The sequence below is a fragment of the Hemibagrus wyckioides genome, linkage group LG17, assembly GCF_019097595.1.
Source record: "Hemibagrus wyckioides isolate EC202008001 linkage group LG17, SWU_Hwy_1.0, whole genome shotgun sequence".
NCBI classification, from domain to species: Eukaryota; Metazoa; Chordata; class Actinopteri; order Siluriformes; family Bagridae; genus Hemibagrus; species Hemibagrus wyckioides.
In genome coordinates this window covers 7,249,834-7,267,437 of record NC_080726.1, presented here as the reverse complement: position 1 = coordinate 7,267,437, position 17,604 = coordinate 7,249,834, and the positions used below count along the sequence as shown (strand labels likewise).

At 39.3% G+C, this 17,604-nt stretch overlaps 1 long non-coding RNA gene across 2 annotated transcripts; it reads left to right on the top strand.

Annotated features, from left to right (window-relative positions):
- Positions 1-6,160: 6,160 nt before the first annotated feature.
- Positions 6,161-17,290, top strand: LOC131368327 (uncharacterized). Of its 2 annotated transcripts, none has more exons than XR_009207028.1 (3): positions 6,161-6,850; positions 15,325-15,368; positions 16,891-17,290. It is a non-coding gene; the product is annotated as an uncharacterized LOC131368327 (long non-coding RNA). The 2 variants fall into 2 exon arrangements; XR_009207029.1 differs by lacking the exon at positions 16,891-17,290 and adding an exon at positions 16,455-16,603.
- The last annotated feature ends 314 nt before the right edge of the window (positions 17,291-17,604 follow it).

Here is a 17,604-nt window from a genome sequence, read left to right as displayed (position 1 = left end):
AATGGAATGTCCACTCACTTATTCACACCTAGGACCAATTTATCATCGCTCTACTGGAACTTTTATGGACATTTCAGGGCCTTAAGTGTAACCAGAAATGGATAAAAAGGAACAATGTTTAATCCTTTAATAAATCAAATATGTAAATGTCAGCAAATAGATGTGATGTTGAAAAAGAAATCAATTTGAGACACGCTGTTTTTGAAAAAGATCAGGTTAAAATAACTCTGCTTTACATCAGGCCACATCATACCACCTTGTCACTGATTATTTCCCTATAACAGCATCACCTGTTGTATTTTAGTCATTAATTATTACAACTAATTCCGTATGTTCCTACACATCATGGAAGCAAAAGTGTTATGTTGAACATCTAAGGATATGCTCAGAAAGTCAAATATCTACAGACAGATCAGTACAATTTAAAGCTGAAAGTCCCCCCCCCCCTCTTTTTAGTAAAACACACACACACATGATTCCTTGGATCCATTTCGAGGAGGGTGACAGGGTCAGATTATCAGCGAGTACGATGATGAGACGATGAGCTCTAATCCCTGCTTGCGCAGAACCGTGACCGAGATCAATTAAAGCAGCGGCAGATAGAGATCAGAACTATAGCGTGAGCATCAGATTAAGGGAGGAGGATGGGGAATCGGATGCCTGCTATCTCTCTCCCACCACTATCTCTGGTGCTCTCCCTGTATCTCCCTCTTTATCGCTAGCTCTCCCTCTCCTCTTTTTATCTCTTTGGTTCTCTCTGTCTCGGGGTGCTGCAGTGCTCTGCAGAGTCCCAGTGGGAAAGCTGGCAATCGGCGGATCGATTCTCGACGCCTCCTTACAGCTACAGAAAGACAATAAAGAACAATAACAGTCATCATCAGCACGCCACTGGCAGCATATCTCCAGCCATCAGCACAATCGTTATAGCTCTGAGAGATGCCCCTCCTCAGGATGAGCCGATTACCCCGGCATGTTGTGCTGCTGTAGTGATGACAAGGATGCCAGGGTGATGATTTCAAAGCGGGCTCTTAACTCACTTCTCAGACCACTTCCTGCAACATAACAAGGTACTTTAAGGGAAATCGGTTTGCCGTGATGAAATCCTACTCTGTGTAGTGATCAGCGCTGGACTAAGCTATAAGATCTAACTCATTCTCATTGCTTTTGTGCAGTCAGTAGTTAGATTTAATATAGATGTGGGTCAGATTTATACAACTGTGAATGTAGAGAGAGAGAAAACACAAAAAAAAGAGTCTTGGATTGAAAGCAGGATAGCAGCATAGAGTTTTTATATTCAGACATCCTAATGAGAAAGAACAACTGGTGAATTTTTTTTCTAAGAAATCGCATCTTTCTGCATCATCCTGTAACATCTAACAAGGTTGTAGAGTGATCATGGAGCTTGGAGACTCCTCCACACGACATTTCAAGCTCATTTACATTCTCATTTACGAGATTTTGGGCAATTAGTCTTTTTCAGTTCAGGCCATAGATTCTCAACAGGGATGCTAAAAAAATGGCTTCTGCTTTGGCCACACACAAAACCACAACATCAAGCTCACCAGAGGCCTTCAGAGAATTAAAGATTCTTAAACACACAGAGGTATAATCACTCACAGCCCACAACCCATTCATCGTATTCATATCATGGTAGTTAATGCAGTGAGTCCCTGCTAGCTTCAGTCATTAAACTGTCTAATCCATCAGGGAGTTCCCACCATAGTATCCAGTGGTTTTGAGTCTTCTTCTTATATCCAGTCACCATTTTACACCAAACATTCAGGTGATGTTCATGGAGATCACAAATATTTATTTCTATTGTGGTCTTATTCCAATGACATTTGACAAAGTTCACAAGCTGTATTTTGTATGATCGTCTCAAGAAGGACGTCTTTTGTTCAAACCATCAAAAAAGCTTGTATGTGTGTTTGTGTTTTAATCAAAGTGGCGTCTAGTAGGTTTTCAATCAGTTAATGACAAATCTGAAGATGTGTGCAGCAGTGAGTGTGTTACAGGGACATCCTTTTCAAGACTTCAATAAATGGTGGCCTTAGCGCAAATAGTGAAGGTGGTTTATTATTTACAGTGCAGTCTCCACTATTTACAGACCAAAGGCGTAGCAGAAAATCAATTTTAGTGTATGTAAACAGAAAAATAATATCATTAAATATTTAAAAAAAAAGCAATATATAAAAAGGATGCTATTTAGAGATATATGTTTTATGGTGGTATAGACACTGTGTCAAGAGAGCAGGTTTTTACAGCACCGTGTGAGGGAGGAAAACAAGCATCATCACACGTTGATTGGTTTCTGATTGGTACTTGTTTTTTTTTGCAGCATGCTATATGTAAACTCTGATTTTTGTTAAACAGGAGACGTTATTGAGGGTGCAATTTTTTCATCAATCTGTTATTTTGGCAATAATGAATAAAAACAAAACGCGATTTTCTTTTTTCTTTTCAAGCCGAAGATTAAACCCACTTACGTGTGTTTGTCTGGAAAAAAAAAAAGAGTTTTCAATCTACATGCCTTTCCCCATGATAATAATGTTGCCATGATATATCAGGAATAAAATGGCACCGGCTGGCGACCGCAATGAAACTTTATATCCTCCATAACAAAGCAAATCGGCCGTGTGGGAGTATTTTGGATACCCTAAAGATGCTAAACTCATGTCATCTCTGTATGTTTTCATGATCAGTGCTGGGCAAGGGTAATAAATATGAACGACACAAACCTTGCTTAAACCAAGAGTAAAGGAGTAAATCTTAACATTGTCTTTTCGCTTGTTTTACTGTAGAAATTTGCACTTGAAGGTTTCCATTTAAATTATAACCTAACATAATTTACGTTAAGATAAGCCTCTTAGATATTCCGCAACGTTAAGTCTAACAAGAAATGTTTAAAAATAAAAGTCTCATATATCATTTCTTAATCGATTAAATTATTGGTAATCGTTATTAAATTAATGTGTAATTAAATACTTAATATAATTAATAATCATCTTCAGGGATGTAGTTACAGTAACTTCCATTGCAAGACACTACAGTTTCAATGCACCATCATGGATATATACTTAAAACAGCACACACTTTTGTGTTTTATTACTTACACACCCTTCTTAGAACCTGTCAGATACAATATTGAATGTTTCTAGTAATGTTCTGTTAGCTGGGATGACAGTTGGAGTTAAGACAGTATCCTGATAATATCTTTGTATCGCAGTAAAATACTAGGCAATTGTCGTGATATAAGAATTTAATATCGGCATATGTCAAATGTGTGGTGACTGTGTGGCGTGTGTGTGTGTGTGTGTGTGATGTTTGCTGATTCTGCAGACCTCCAGCAGGCGTGAATAGATCAATCTGGCCTTGCCTGCATCTCCACATTCCCAACATAACTGTGATGTGAATCCCTGGAGCAAAGCTTCTTATGTTTTTTTTTTTTTTTGTACCATCTACATCAAAAACACGACCTGCAAAAATATAAGCGAGAAGTTCAAATATAAAGAATATCAAAACTCTATTCACAAATTTCCATTCCGATGTTCAGTCGTCTTACTGCTTGTCACTCTGCTCTCCTTAGAGACACACACATACACATATCCAAGACACTACAATGCTTTTCAGCTCAAGGGGGAGTGAATAAGCAGGTATGTGTGTGTCAGTATCTGTGTTTCTGTCAATATTTGAGATTTGGTGCCATCCTTTCTGTTGTTCAGATTCAATTTGATCAAAATACTCTACAGTATAAAACAGTAGTTTTTGTTACACAGTAAAAATTACACTGACCAGCCATAACATTGTGACCACTGACAGGCAAAGTGAATAAGACTGATGATCTCCTCATCATGGCACCTGTTAGTGGGTGGGATAAATTAGGCAGCAAGTGAACATTTTGTCCTCAAAGTTGATGTGTTAGAAGCAGGAAAAATGGACAAGCGTAAGGATTTGAGCGAGTTTGACAAGGGCCAAATTGTGATGGCTAAACGACTGGATCAGAGCATCTCCAAAACTATGGCTCTTGTGGGGTGTTCCCGGTCTGCAGTGGTCAGTATCTATCAAAAGTGATCCAAGGAAGGAACAGTGGTGAACCAACGACAGGGTCATGGAGTGACAAGAGTGAAGGCTGGCCCATGTGGTTCGATCCAAAAGACGAGCTACTGTTGCTCAAATTCCTCAAATATGTTAATGCTGGTTCTTATAGAAAAGTGTCAGAATACACAGTGCATCACAGTTTGTTGCGTATGGGTCTGCATAGCCACAGACCAGTCAGAGTTTCCATGCTGACCCTGTGCACCACGGAAAGCGCTAACAATAGGCATGTGGGCATCAAAACTGGACCATGGAGCAATGGAAGAAGGTGGCCTGGTCTGATAAATCATGATTTCTTTTATATCACCCAGATGGCTGGGTGCGTGTGCATCGCTTACCTAGGAAACACATGGCACCAGGATGCACTATGGGAAGAAGGCAAGCTGGTCGAGGCAGTGTCATGCTCTGGGCAAATTTCTGCTGGGAAACCTTGGGTCCTGCCATCCATGTGGATGTTACTTTGACACGTACCACCTACCTAAGCAATGTTGCAGACCATGTATACCCTTTCATGGAAACGGTATTCCCTGATGGCTGTGGCCTCTTTCAGCAAGATAATGCGCCATGCCACAAAGCAAAAATGGTTCAGGAATGGTTTGATGAGCACAACAACGAGTTTGAGGTGTTGACTTGGCCTCCAAATTCCCCAGATCTCAATCCAATCAAGCATCTGTGTGATGTGGATAATGGTGGAGTTAAATGACACCATTTCACTTTAATTAAATCTTTCTGCCAAGACAACAAAAGTAAAATAAATAAACTTACAATTGACTTAATATAACCTCAACTAAAACATGTTCTTCATGGAATATTACATTATCTTTTGCTAGTATAGTGGAATTTGAAAGATAGCCCACAGTTTAAAGGTCACTGGTGGCTCAAAGCTTCAGGCTCTGGGTTACTGATTAGATCTGATCAGGGGTTCAAGCCCCAGAACTTTTGGGCCCTTGAGCAAAGCCCTTTAAACCCTTTCTGCTCCATTAGTGCTGTATCATGACTGACCCTGCCAAAGATCTGGGAAGCCTGCAAGACATGCATATCCAATAGAATACATTCACATTTCATTTCATCAGGTGATTCAGAAGTCGCTAATTAGTCAGTCCAATTACTTTGCTCTGCTTTATTTGATGTTGTTCATTTCTAACAATGAAACAGCTGCCAGCCAACTTGGCAAAGCTATCAGACTGGCTTTTGATTATGAAAATAAAAGTGCAGCCCAAAAGTGAATAAAGAGTAAAGAGAATGAATTGGACATTTTTAGTCAGACTATTGTGTAAATAAATCTGACAGCCAATTAACCAGCAGGATCACTGGTAAGCTAGCGAAGGTTAGAACAAAAAATGTGTAATGTCATACAACTATCTGATTGAATTTACCTCCAACTTCACTCTCTGGGTTTCTAAGTAGTGCATGAGTTTGTTCAGAAGCCGAAGAGCCAAATTGTCCGTGCTCTCTGGTCGGGGTTGATGGTATACTTACTTTCTCCTGTCAATCAGAGCAGCACTAGACTGTTGAGGATGTCCATGATAGCAGTAGTCATGTTCGCAGTTAGTGCTATCCTCTGGGTGTGTTCTCCTATCCTGCAGTTTGAAAAGATACAGTGGATTCAGATGTATTGAAGGAAGCTTTCAACCTCCCTGATCGGTAGATATTTTATCATAGGGGAGAGTTAGCTAGTGGGTGGGAACTTAAAAAAAAAAAAGATTGTTGTTACTTTGCAAAGTCCTGACTTTCCTTAATCAGCACTACCATAATCCTGAGGGTGTGTCTTTAAGTGCCTTTGAGTCACTCACAGGAAATGAACCATCAGCCATTTCCTGTGCATGCGTGGATGCTTACATTTTTTGGCATGTCATTCCGCACCCTTTCCAAACCTCCAATTTTGTCTTTCATTACTCCTCTCAAGGCTGCTTATGTTCCACCCCCCAGCTCCTGTCTTGGATTACATGCTCACTCTCTGTGGTCTAGCTGTATAAGATGTGTTGCGCTTTCTTCTCTAATCCATTTTGCCCAAAGACATTATTTGTACCCGTACACTTCTCCTGCAGAAGGATCACAGCTCAGGAATTTTAGCGTCAAGGACTCATTGTTGGATAAAAACAAACAACCAACTACAACCAGATTCCATTTGTCTTTTTCCAGCTTCTTTTCTTGCATGTGCAGTATTTTATTTTTAAACTATGAATAAGAAACAACAAAGGAAATCTTTGGAACTTTTTCTTTGTTCTTGGCCAACTGGGCCAGCATTGTTTGGCAGTGACCTAGTTCGAAGCGAGGGAAGTGGGAGTTTAACCGAGCACTGAGAACCGGGGGCTTATTCGCCAGCGATGCCTGGTGGCGTGGACTTGATTTGCCACTGTGCCAGCAGCTACAGGCTCTCAAAAAGTCTGTGCAGTTCCCCATGTTCCACCATACTTACTGAACATGGTCTCATTCTACCGCCTCAGATATAACAGCGATTTGTTTGTTTTTGTTGTTGATTTTTAATGAGTTATGAAAAATTAATACAACTTTGGCAAATTATATTCCTGAAACACAAACAAATAAACCCTTACCTAGATTGACACTAAGCGGTTAAGGGCTAAGAGCCTTGCTCAAGGACCCAGGAGACACAGCTTGGAAGTGCAAGAATTTGAACTCACAACCTGCTGATCAGTATTTCAGCAGCCCAAGTGTACTGGTTTAGAAGGGGTGATGGCAAAGCCTGGAGCAAAGCCTGGAGCAGGGCACTCCCCGCTCCCTCTCTCTAATCGGGGTAGGTCAGCATGCATTATGTAATTCCATGGCTGAAATCTGAAATGAATGTATTCATTGATAGAACCTTCAAAACACTGAGCATGTAAACGTAAATCTAGTTCTCGGTTCCACTGGCAATGGTGTTTCCGCTCTTGGTGTTGTCATCTTCAATGATGTCATTGTTTATATCAGATGTATTTCCAGTATGCTTTCAACCCTGGAAAGACTGACTATTTTCTGTAAATCATTTCTGGATTATTCCACAAATCCAAAAGAAAGAGCTTCACTAGGGCAGGACTGTTGTAAAGGCAGGATCAGGGGGAAAAGAATGGAAACAGTTTCTGACACAACACATAGGGTGTGTTCACTTTTACTCAGAGCTGTCAGTCCATTAAATGGTGACTTTTCCTGATGAAGCTTGTATTGGATCTAGAGTCTATCCTGGGAGCACTAGGCATATGCAACACAGGGGGCAGAGGTAGCTCAAGTGGCTCTGGGTTGTTGATTGGACAATCAGGGTTCAAGAAGCTCCAGGGATGCTACATCATGGCTGACCCCAAACCTATGTGAAGAAAGAATTTCACTGTGCAGTAATGTGTATTTGACAAAAGGCTAACACATGATAAGAATACTGTACACTTTAGATAAGATGAAAGTCCACTACAGGGAACCATGCATACAACTAGTGGCACATTTGATATACCATTTACTAACATTTTTTAGGAGGTTAGAGGGAACTGGAAAAATGCAGAGGAAACCCATGCAGAAATTAAGAGAACCCGGCTACCTTCATTCATTCAGTCCACTTCAATTCAATTATTGTTTGAGTGTTGATGACTATCTCAAGTATGCTTTGCCCTAAGCGACACCTGACCTGACTTCCAAATTGTGAAGATCTAAATTCACCCATACGGCGCTCAAATGTTGATTCCAAAAGTAATATACAACTTGTTTGCTAATCAGGTAGACACTGGCACATGCCCTTCCCTACAACCACACGCTGATGTACTCACTGCCTTCTGGTTTTCTTTGGGCGATTATTAGCATGGGAAGGAGAGACACAATTTTACTCCCTTGATTAATTAAGATTCAGAAAAACAATGCTAAGTTTTGGGACAATGCCTTCCAAACAGGTTTACACATCCTGCCAAACTTGGCTATATTGTTTGTGCTTGGCAGTTGTACCCTAGTTTCAGAATACAACATGGATATTCATACATTTCTTGCCAATTCATTGTGGTTTGTTTCATTTAAACATAAAAGGGAAAAAAGCCTTTTTCAGTGTTTTTCTACTTTCATGAAACAGAACTTTGAAATATCACATTTGCACCATGGATTAAAAGAAATCCCATAATGCCAAGGTGGTTGTAGATGCTACTTTTTTACTGGCTGATGTCCTAATCTATTTTAATATGGCTTTGCTGGGTTTTTATAGGTTCAGGGTTTTTTTTTATGCATCCCATACAGATCAAAGCTTTGTGAAGTCTAATAGCTCATGGAAAGCTGCAAAAAGAGAACATGTCAAACAGATTGGCTAATCACAGTGTTGAAGCTGCGGTTGTGTGTAGAGACTTGAAAAGCCATACGACAACAATGCTATCGCTTTCCGCTTCATCTCGTTTTTCTTTCTCGCTGGCTGAATTATATCACTTCTACCTCATGAAGTCTGCTCTGTTTTATTTGAAATGCTCTTGGAGGTCTTGTTGGAGTTTGCAGACTCCTGTTATTATTATTATTATTATTATTATTGTTAGCCTCCTGCTTCTTGCTGCTGTGTTACAAAAAGTCAATTCTGTATGACCATATGAGCAGAGGGTTGAAGTTGGTAGTAATTATCATGCTTTTCCCCCCTTACCATTTAATTTATATGAAATTGAAAAATTCCAACCTTATAACCCACAGTTTCTGGAATTCTTACACATTCTGAGGTCAAGCTCCGCAGTGAACCATGTAAATTGGCTGCACATTTGATTCGCAAGAAATTTTAATGTTGTGTTTGATTTTTTTTTTCCCATTAAATTTATTGTACTGTGCTGCAGAACGTCAGAAGTCTTTCAAACTGTGATATTCATAACTCAAAGGCTATGAGCGTTCAGGTCAAGGTTAGTGTTAGCGTTTTATACATTTTCCTATTAAACAGATTAAATTTAAGCAGATCATAATCTTCATCATCCCAAACATACTGCAGCTCAAGTGATTAAAATAGACTGGGCTTGCTACACTAGTACCTATGGGCAACAGGAAGTACATGCTAGTTTTCACCTCTTCCTGGTTGGTAGATTTTGTGAGTTGGTGGGAAAAAATGGCAATGTGGTCGGATTTCATTTGATCTATCAATTTTAAAGTCATTTCAAACATTAATCTTAAGCTTTGTGTCTTTTCATGCAACCTGACTTTCATGAACAACCTGTTACACATCTGTGAGTGCCACATCAGGTTTAATGAATCTTATCGACTGACTATATCATCATACTGAGGAAAACATTTGAATTTTTTTTTCCTGCAGCTGGAACGTTATTATAAACAATATTTATTGCATCCATATTGTGCATGATATTTTCCTGTATATTAAAATGTTAAAGGTCCTTTGCAGAATAGACTTGTTTTAATATATTCAATATATCCAGACGACTTATAGTGACAACATTCACCGAGGGAATATTCCTATGCTATAGAAGCTTTATCATGTTTGTAAACAACAGAGATACCTCTGTTTTCCCTCCGCCTCTCTGTTCCTGGCTTTCCTTCTCTCCATGGGGATTTCCGCCTCTCTACCCATCTTCTCTATTCCCTTTGCTGTCGAGCGGCTGAGCGTCTTAGCTAATGGCGTAATGGCTTTTGCCTCTTATTGCTTGTTTAGTTCTGAAGCCATAACGGATGCCAAAGCTACCACATTGGCTGTGGCTGAAAGAAGCGCTCAGTGGAGCATCATTGTCCAATGTGCTGCGATGTCATGAAGGTTGTCACGCTGCCAAATGGGAGGATTGTTATGTGTGTCATGGAGCGAGCTGGCCTGAGCCTGGCACTGCCAGTGCCAGCACACTGCGGAAAGAAGCGCTGGTGCAGCAGATCACACACACAGCTGTATAATATAGTGGGTCAAATGTACAAAACGCACATGTTGTACTTTTAATGGTCCATGAATATTTACGTGCTGGGGTCAAGCGAGGGGGAAAGACTGTAAAAATCAATGAATTAGATTTTCAAATGGTCGTGAATATTCTTAAAGAAGAAAAGATGAGAGGAATTCAAGTGCTGATGTGATAAAATAGGCTGATGTTTCATTACTGCAAATGTGTAGCAGGGAGAAGAAACAGCGGGTTTTTTTAGCAAGCTGACATTTTTTATATATTTGTGTATAAATGTGCTAGAGTTTATGACAGTATACCCTTTCTCTCTCTCTCTCTCTCTCTCTCTCTCTCTCTCTCTCACACACACACACACACACATACACACACAAACACACTCACTGTCATGCCCATAAATTAAATTCTCCAATCAGAGAGCATGAAATACAAATAAGGATAGGAAAAAAAAAAGATATCCCTCTATGAAGCCATGCATGCCAGCATACTTCTATACCATAGCATCTTCACACAAGCAACTAACAGCATAACGTTCAAAAAGAAGCAGAGAGTGTTACAGTACCGAACCTTGGCTCCATGCATTGTGATTCCTCGCTGTTTTCTGGGCCATGCAGAGCACAACAACACTAGCTTGAGGCTGATATCTCTATTTTACATGCCGGCTTTTAGACGGATAGACCCCGAGCATGGTGCACAAATTCCATCAGCTTCTCAATATTCAAACCCCCTGAAATAGATGGGTAGAGAGATAGAGAAGAGAGTGGGGGTAGACATTAGGATGTTAGGAGATAGAAATTTAAGGGAGGTAAATGCATAAGGTCACTAGAGATACATATCGTAAGAGAGGACGAAAAATGAATTATACAGTTAGACCTGATTATGGAAACATTCGATAAAGGATAACAAGGTGCTGGGCTTTTTTTTTCTCCTATTTTTTTTATTCCTCCACTGGCTTTCTGTAGCTGACTGCATTAGATTTCAAACTCAAATGCTCGCCTATGGAGATCGTCTTGTTAAGAATGAAAAAATCTAGAAGAAAATGAAATATATCACCATGAGAGCATCACTATGTACAAATGTCAGATTGAGATTAAAACAATATATTAATTCCTGCTTTTTCTGCTTAAGGGTTTGATGTGCTCAAATGCAGGGATACACGAATATTAATTATGCATTTAACAACAACAACAATCTTAATCTTAATTCCTTCTGGAGGCGAGTTCTTAAGTTGAACATTTGTATTGGGAAGTGAATTTTCCCATGAGAAATAATGTAAATGCAGATAATCTGTTCCAGCCACCCAAAAATATGACCAATACGAAGCGTAAGTAAACTGTACGGCTGCTTACGAAGAGCTGACCCCAAGCCAAGCATTCCATGTCAAGGGTCCTCACAGGAAGTTGTGCCACCAAGCTTGGGCTGAAAATAGAACAGACCACCCACACCACCAATCTGTCAACAAAAATATGCCCGAAAAATCACCTAGCTTTTGAATGCATGACGAAGGCAACGTAGATATTGTGGGTTAACTATTTTAAAACAGCTTGCGCTAACTGAAAAAAAAAAAAACATATCGCAAACTCGCTTCGGTTAGCTTCGCTTGGCTTTCCACTGACGCAAACAAGTTTTGAAAGCCTCCCGAACATATGCTTAACTTAGCTGGCGTTCGAAAATTCATAAGGAAGAGCACTCATCTGCCGAGGTTCCACTGTGTATTAGCAGTAGCTCCTGCTTTGCTATCCCTAGCTTGTTGCTATCTCTGAGTCTATTCAAGTCTGCACTAGCAACAGTTTGTTTTCCAAGCAGACAGCAAAACACTTCTGTCTTGATTACAGTGTCTGCCCGATTCCATAAATAAATGTAAATCTAAATGTAAATGTCAATCACATATAAAGAGAAAAGAAACATGCAGTGAACTAGAAAGTGAGGAAAATATTGTTGGGTAATAATATTTGCATAGCCAAATGCAAAGTGTACTGAGACATGAAGTGCAAAAAAACAACACAAAAAGCAACAAAGAATATATTGCTACAACAAATACAGCCACTGAATATTTTTTAATATCATCTGTACGCACATTCATATGAGGCTGTTGCATGAAGGACCACTGAACATTATTAAAAATAACCAAAGGAAAGAAAGGCACAAAAACATGGTTTATTTGAAGACAATCTAAATAACTCATGTATAAGAATTGAATAATAGATGCAAGGAATAATATTTGAGTACATCTGGAGGGACTGAGTACATCTGGAGGGAGTGACACGTTTTAGAAAATAAATTTATATATATATATATATATAGTAGACAAACGGTCTCAGAATGCCAAAAGATTAATTATTAATGAACAATTATAATTATATAATAATTATTATAGAAAATCCACCAATTCCAAATCACGTCTGTCTTATGACCCTGACGCAGTAAACAGCCATGACTTTAATTTAGAGTAATTTGTTGCCTTGGGTTAGGCTATTTATTTCCATGGAGTGGATGAAGTTATATATATCACAAGTCATATGATTGAAATCTAGTTAATGATAATATGATCGATAATCTATGATCATCTTGTAGCTAGTGTACCAGTAAGGGGACATCTTAAATGTTTCTTTTCCTCAGAAGGTGCATAGGATTTTAGTTTTAATCAGCTTTAAAGATCAGTCAGTGGGCCTAAAAGTCCAGTTGCATACTATAAACTATTTGGAAGGCTATGGTACCATTCCAGCAACAAGGAAAAGTAAAATTTGGTAAATTGAGAGTGTGTAACAACTATGTATATAGTGATTTATTTAAGAGGTCCATATAGTCTACAGTGTTATCGTGTGTGCAGGTGAAAGAAGTCACATGACAGAAATATAGAAGGGAAACACATCTTGTATCTTAGACACACACAAACCCACACACACACACACACACAGACTCCATCCCAGTCACTATATCGCTGATCTGAGCTGCAATGAGCAGATAAAGGCAGGCAGGACTTTCCATAAAAGCTTTCCGACTCTCTCATGATTGACAGGTCATCCACTTGGGATTTGCCACACAAATTTGTTTCCTTCTTTTCAGCCATGCACAGCATCATAGCAAAGTTTTGCCAAATCGAAACATTCTCATAAGACACAAGCATGCTAGAATGACACATGCATCCCTGAGAACATGTTAAATGATATGTGTGTCTATAAGTAGGTGTATGAATGCATGTGTATTAATATATATGGATATATACAGATATACATATACACGGAGACTCTCTCTCTCTCCCACACACAAACACACACAGACACATTCCCATTAGAGCTGCAGACAACTCAGGCCTTCACTCTCAGCTGTGGAATAATGCGAGCGTGTGCGAGTCAGGCAGCCAATAAGAAAATCAAACAGCAAAATGAAATCCTGAGGAGCGGCGCTTTCACCTCCCCAACTTAGCAGCATGAATTTTTCATCACCATTTCAGTGCACCAATATTACCTCACACTCTTTAGCCTACCACTCAATAAAGAGCTTCATATTTCATTAACAGCCACTTCCTGAGCCGAGGCTGCTGTCATTGCCGCAACATACAGCAGAGCACACACACAGCATGGCACCTAGCAAAGCGCTTCCAATTTAAACTCAAACCAGACGCCAAACTTGGATTTACCTCTGAGATATTGTGATGTGTTTCCTGAGTAGCATACTGGTTTAAATATATGTACTGTTTTTGAACAGTTAGACTGAACTGTATGAGTTGAACAGGTAGAAATTCAAATGTAATTTTATTTAATAATAAAGTGGTAGCCCTTTGACTTAGCCATATGTTTTGTTACGCTAATTACCACTTAGTTATTATTTTTTATTTAGCACCTATGTCATTTTTTTCTGTCTAATGTTTTCTAAACAGACAACATCATGACAATTTATATGACAGTGGTGTCTCCCCTGAAGAAAATAGCAGAACTAAGTATCTAACAGGGTTAGATGCTGTCCTTGCCTATGGTCTTATGCTATTTAAGCTCCATTTTATTCCCAGGTTATTCTATATGCACTTCACCTTTTATGTTTTGTAAAATATTATATTTTTAGTTCATTTTAAAAAAAAATTTGTGCTGATTTTTACACTGTTTGGTTCATCATCTTGTTGGAAAATCTATATCTGTTCCTGTAAAATCCTGGCAAAGGCAACCAAATTTTGGCCTGAAATATCTTGGTACTTCATGAAGCCATCAATGTCCATAAGAAATGCACAAAAGCCCAGGATTTGGAATTATTGTGTAATGTTTATTTAATACAGCCATTTCTGGTCTTTGTTAAGTGGTGCCATTAATTCTGGGATAGAATGTACATACTGTATATACAGTAATTTTGAGTTTTATTAAATATGAGGCACCATGGTTTAGTAATTAGCATGTTTGCCTCACATCTCCTGGGTTAGGGGTCCGATTCCTGCCTCTGACCTGTGTGTGTGTGTCTGTGTGTGTGTGTAGAATTCACATGTTCTCCCCAAGCTTTCGGGGTTTCCTCCAGGTACTTTGGTTTGCTCCCCGAGTCCAAAGACATGCATTGTAGGCTAATTGTTGGGGGAGTGGTGTCAAGGTGTTGGACTATTGATTGGAAGGTTGTGAGTTTGACTCCTAGGTCTGCCAAGCTGCCACTGCGGAGCCCCTGAGCAAGGCCCTTAACTCTCAATTGCTAAGTTGTAAAAGATGAGATAAAATGTAAGTTGCTCTGGATAAGGGCATCTGGCAAATGCCATAAATGTACCCTGTATAAGACAAACAGTTTAGAGGCTGGATAGATGGGTTGACAGATACAGTATACAAACCTAGACAACTAATTAACAGGCAAATCAAAACACATCAGTAGTAAGGTACTACTGAAGCAAACAGAAAGTTGATAGCATCCAAGAAATTTCCCCGCTCTCCTACTTCCCTAACGTCATTTACTTGAGATTTAACCCTGTGATGAGAAGGGAAGCTTGTTTAATCAGAGGGATCCTTCATAATTGCAAACAGCTGACTTCTCATTCTCCAAGCAGAAGCTCAGGTTTTATTTACATGCACAAAATGAAGACGAGGAGTTTCTCTTTACACAGACTCCCAGTAGCAGCCCATGTTTATTAGAACCACATGAAATCTTGCCTAATTCCATGAGTTCAGAAGCTATACTTCTCAAGCTCATTGCCTATTCCTTTTGCACCCCGCACTCGTTATCATGTACAACTGTACCTCATTCGGTGTACAAAATAAGACCAGGAAAAACTGCTGGAGATTTCTGTGCTCAGGAAGTACACAGAAACACTGTTCACACTGTGACACCAGCTGATTCAAAAGAAAACTCGCTACTGACACAGTATAGAAACATTAGAAGAAGGTTTTCTCATGCCTGAAGTTGTTCTGTTTCATTAACTCTCCAACCTTTCTTCTTCCAGATGCTCTGTGTCCGCCGGGTCAGGCTGATGTTTCAGCTGCAGAGGTGAGGACAATCATCACCTGTTCTCATGTGGCTTGTATTTATTTGGAATTAGGAATCAGAGCAGATTGGTCCACAGGAAAAAGCAGATGTTTATCACACATGGTGCAGGAGGATTAATTTATTTATTTATCCCTCATAATGGGATACATTTGCATACAGATGGTATAGTCTTTGCCAAGATCGGTGAAGATCACTCCTCTCTGGCCACCAAAGTGCCTCACGGGAACAAGCGAGTGTACTTGAGAAAACTCGGGAAACCAAATGGCATGGAAAATGGTGCCATTTTGTTTCTTGATCTCGAACATACTCTCTCCTCCACAGCTGCTCGGGGTTTTAAGTAAACCTAAAACGAAGGCGCTGGAGGCTAATCTTATTCACCGAGAATGAACATATGGGTCTCAAAGAGATGCCTGTGCTTGGAGAAATTTTACTTAGCATACTTGTGTATTGATTTCTTATGTGTGAGTGAGAGAGAGGGAGAGATAGAGGGATCATGTGACGTCCATAGACAGCCGTCTGGAGTTGAGACGGCTGCAGTCGAGATAACCTCTGCGCCGCTCTCAAGCATAGCTGCATTTCAATTTGCTACACATTTAGAAAAGAATGAGGAAAACTACAACAAACCTCACTGGATGACTGGGAACATATTTTAGATCATCCTTCTATAGCACCTTTAGTGCATGCTTCAGAATTGTAGCTATGCAGTAATGCACTAATATAGTAACTATTACTGAATTATAATAAAAAAAGGACAAACAGTCGTGTCATGGGGCTGTTTTTCTTAAGTTTCTAATAAGAAAAGAGTTCTCACTCATGGGAAATGATAATCTGATTATTAAAATGGAAAATGTATTGTCACCCTTGTGTTTGGATTTGTGCTTCCATTAAAACAAACCCACAGTGTCTGTGTGTGTGTATATATATGTATATATACTGTATATATGTGTGTGTGTGTGTGTGTGTGTGTGTGTAATGCTTATTAGTTTACTCAAGAGACAAAAGAGTAGATGTCTAGTTTTATTGAAAAATATTTTTTTTCTTTTGTTTATCAAGTTGTCTAACCTCAAACACCCTTTTCTTTCACAGGTGAAGTTCGGAGATGGGAAAGCAAAACAGGGATCATAGATCTAAATATATATATGTGTGTGTGTGTGAGTGTGTATATGTGTGTGTGAGTGTAGACAAGCAGCTGTGGCTCTTTACGCCCTGATGAAGGCAAAGTGGAGAGGTTTTCAGGCCATGTTTCAAAAAAAAGCCCACCCTAATGGACAGGAGCTGATGGAGGCCAGTGCAAGCCCGGATTAAAAAGCCTCTGCCTGTCAGTGTGTTTGTGTGTGTGTGTGTTTGTGTGTGTGTGTGTATGTGTGTGTGAGCGGATGGTGTTGGGGGTGGTATTGCAGTTCTCTCCCTTAATTTGGAGTAATTTCTCTGCCTCTCTGGGCACAGACGAGAGGATTTGGTAGCACAGCCTGGTCCAATCTGTTCTTCTGATATAAATATATAAATATATATATTTCAACAGGTCTTAATCCACGTAATGCAGACAGAACATGAGATGCTCTGGGATTTGGAGAGATCAGCGTCTGTCTGATGGCAGAGGAAGAGGAAAACGGAGTCTTTTTGGTTCAGTCCTGGCCATGTGTTGCACTGGAGCATTGATCCCCTCCCCTTTTTCCGTGTAAGCTTTAAGAGCTTTGTTGTAAATCTTCATGTTTTCATGTCACTAAATACAAGGAAGAGATTTGACATATGGAGATGCAGAAGAACCACTTATATTTTAATGACACTGCAGGGAACACTAATAGACAAAAATATACTTACTATGCCAAAGTGGAAAGAAATGCACTAAGCAAAGATGCCTTGAAAAAGAAAGAAATTAATTAATGAAGTTTTATGTTGCCACGTAAAAGAACTACTATAAAGAGTCGTAATAACAATAAACTAAAGTAAGTAAATATCTGGTCCGAAAATGCTTTGCCGTTCAAAATGCATCAGAAGTCTTGGATATATTTTATACAGTTTTATAAGAATATTAGCAGGTAAGATTTTCTGAACGTTTTGGAAAACCTTGTTTTTGTTTTTGGTCGGTAATCCCAGACAAACATCATGTCTGAAAATATATTACTTTATTAACTGATATATATATTTTTTCTAATTTAATAATCAAGGTGACCTGTAATAAACATAACAAACATCTATTTAAAAAATCCTATTAAGACTTTTGCTCATTACTGTA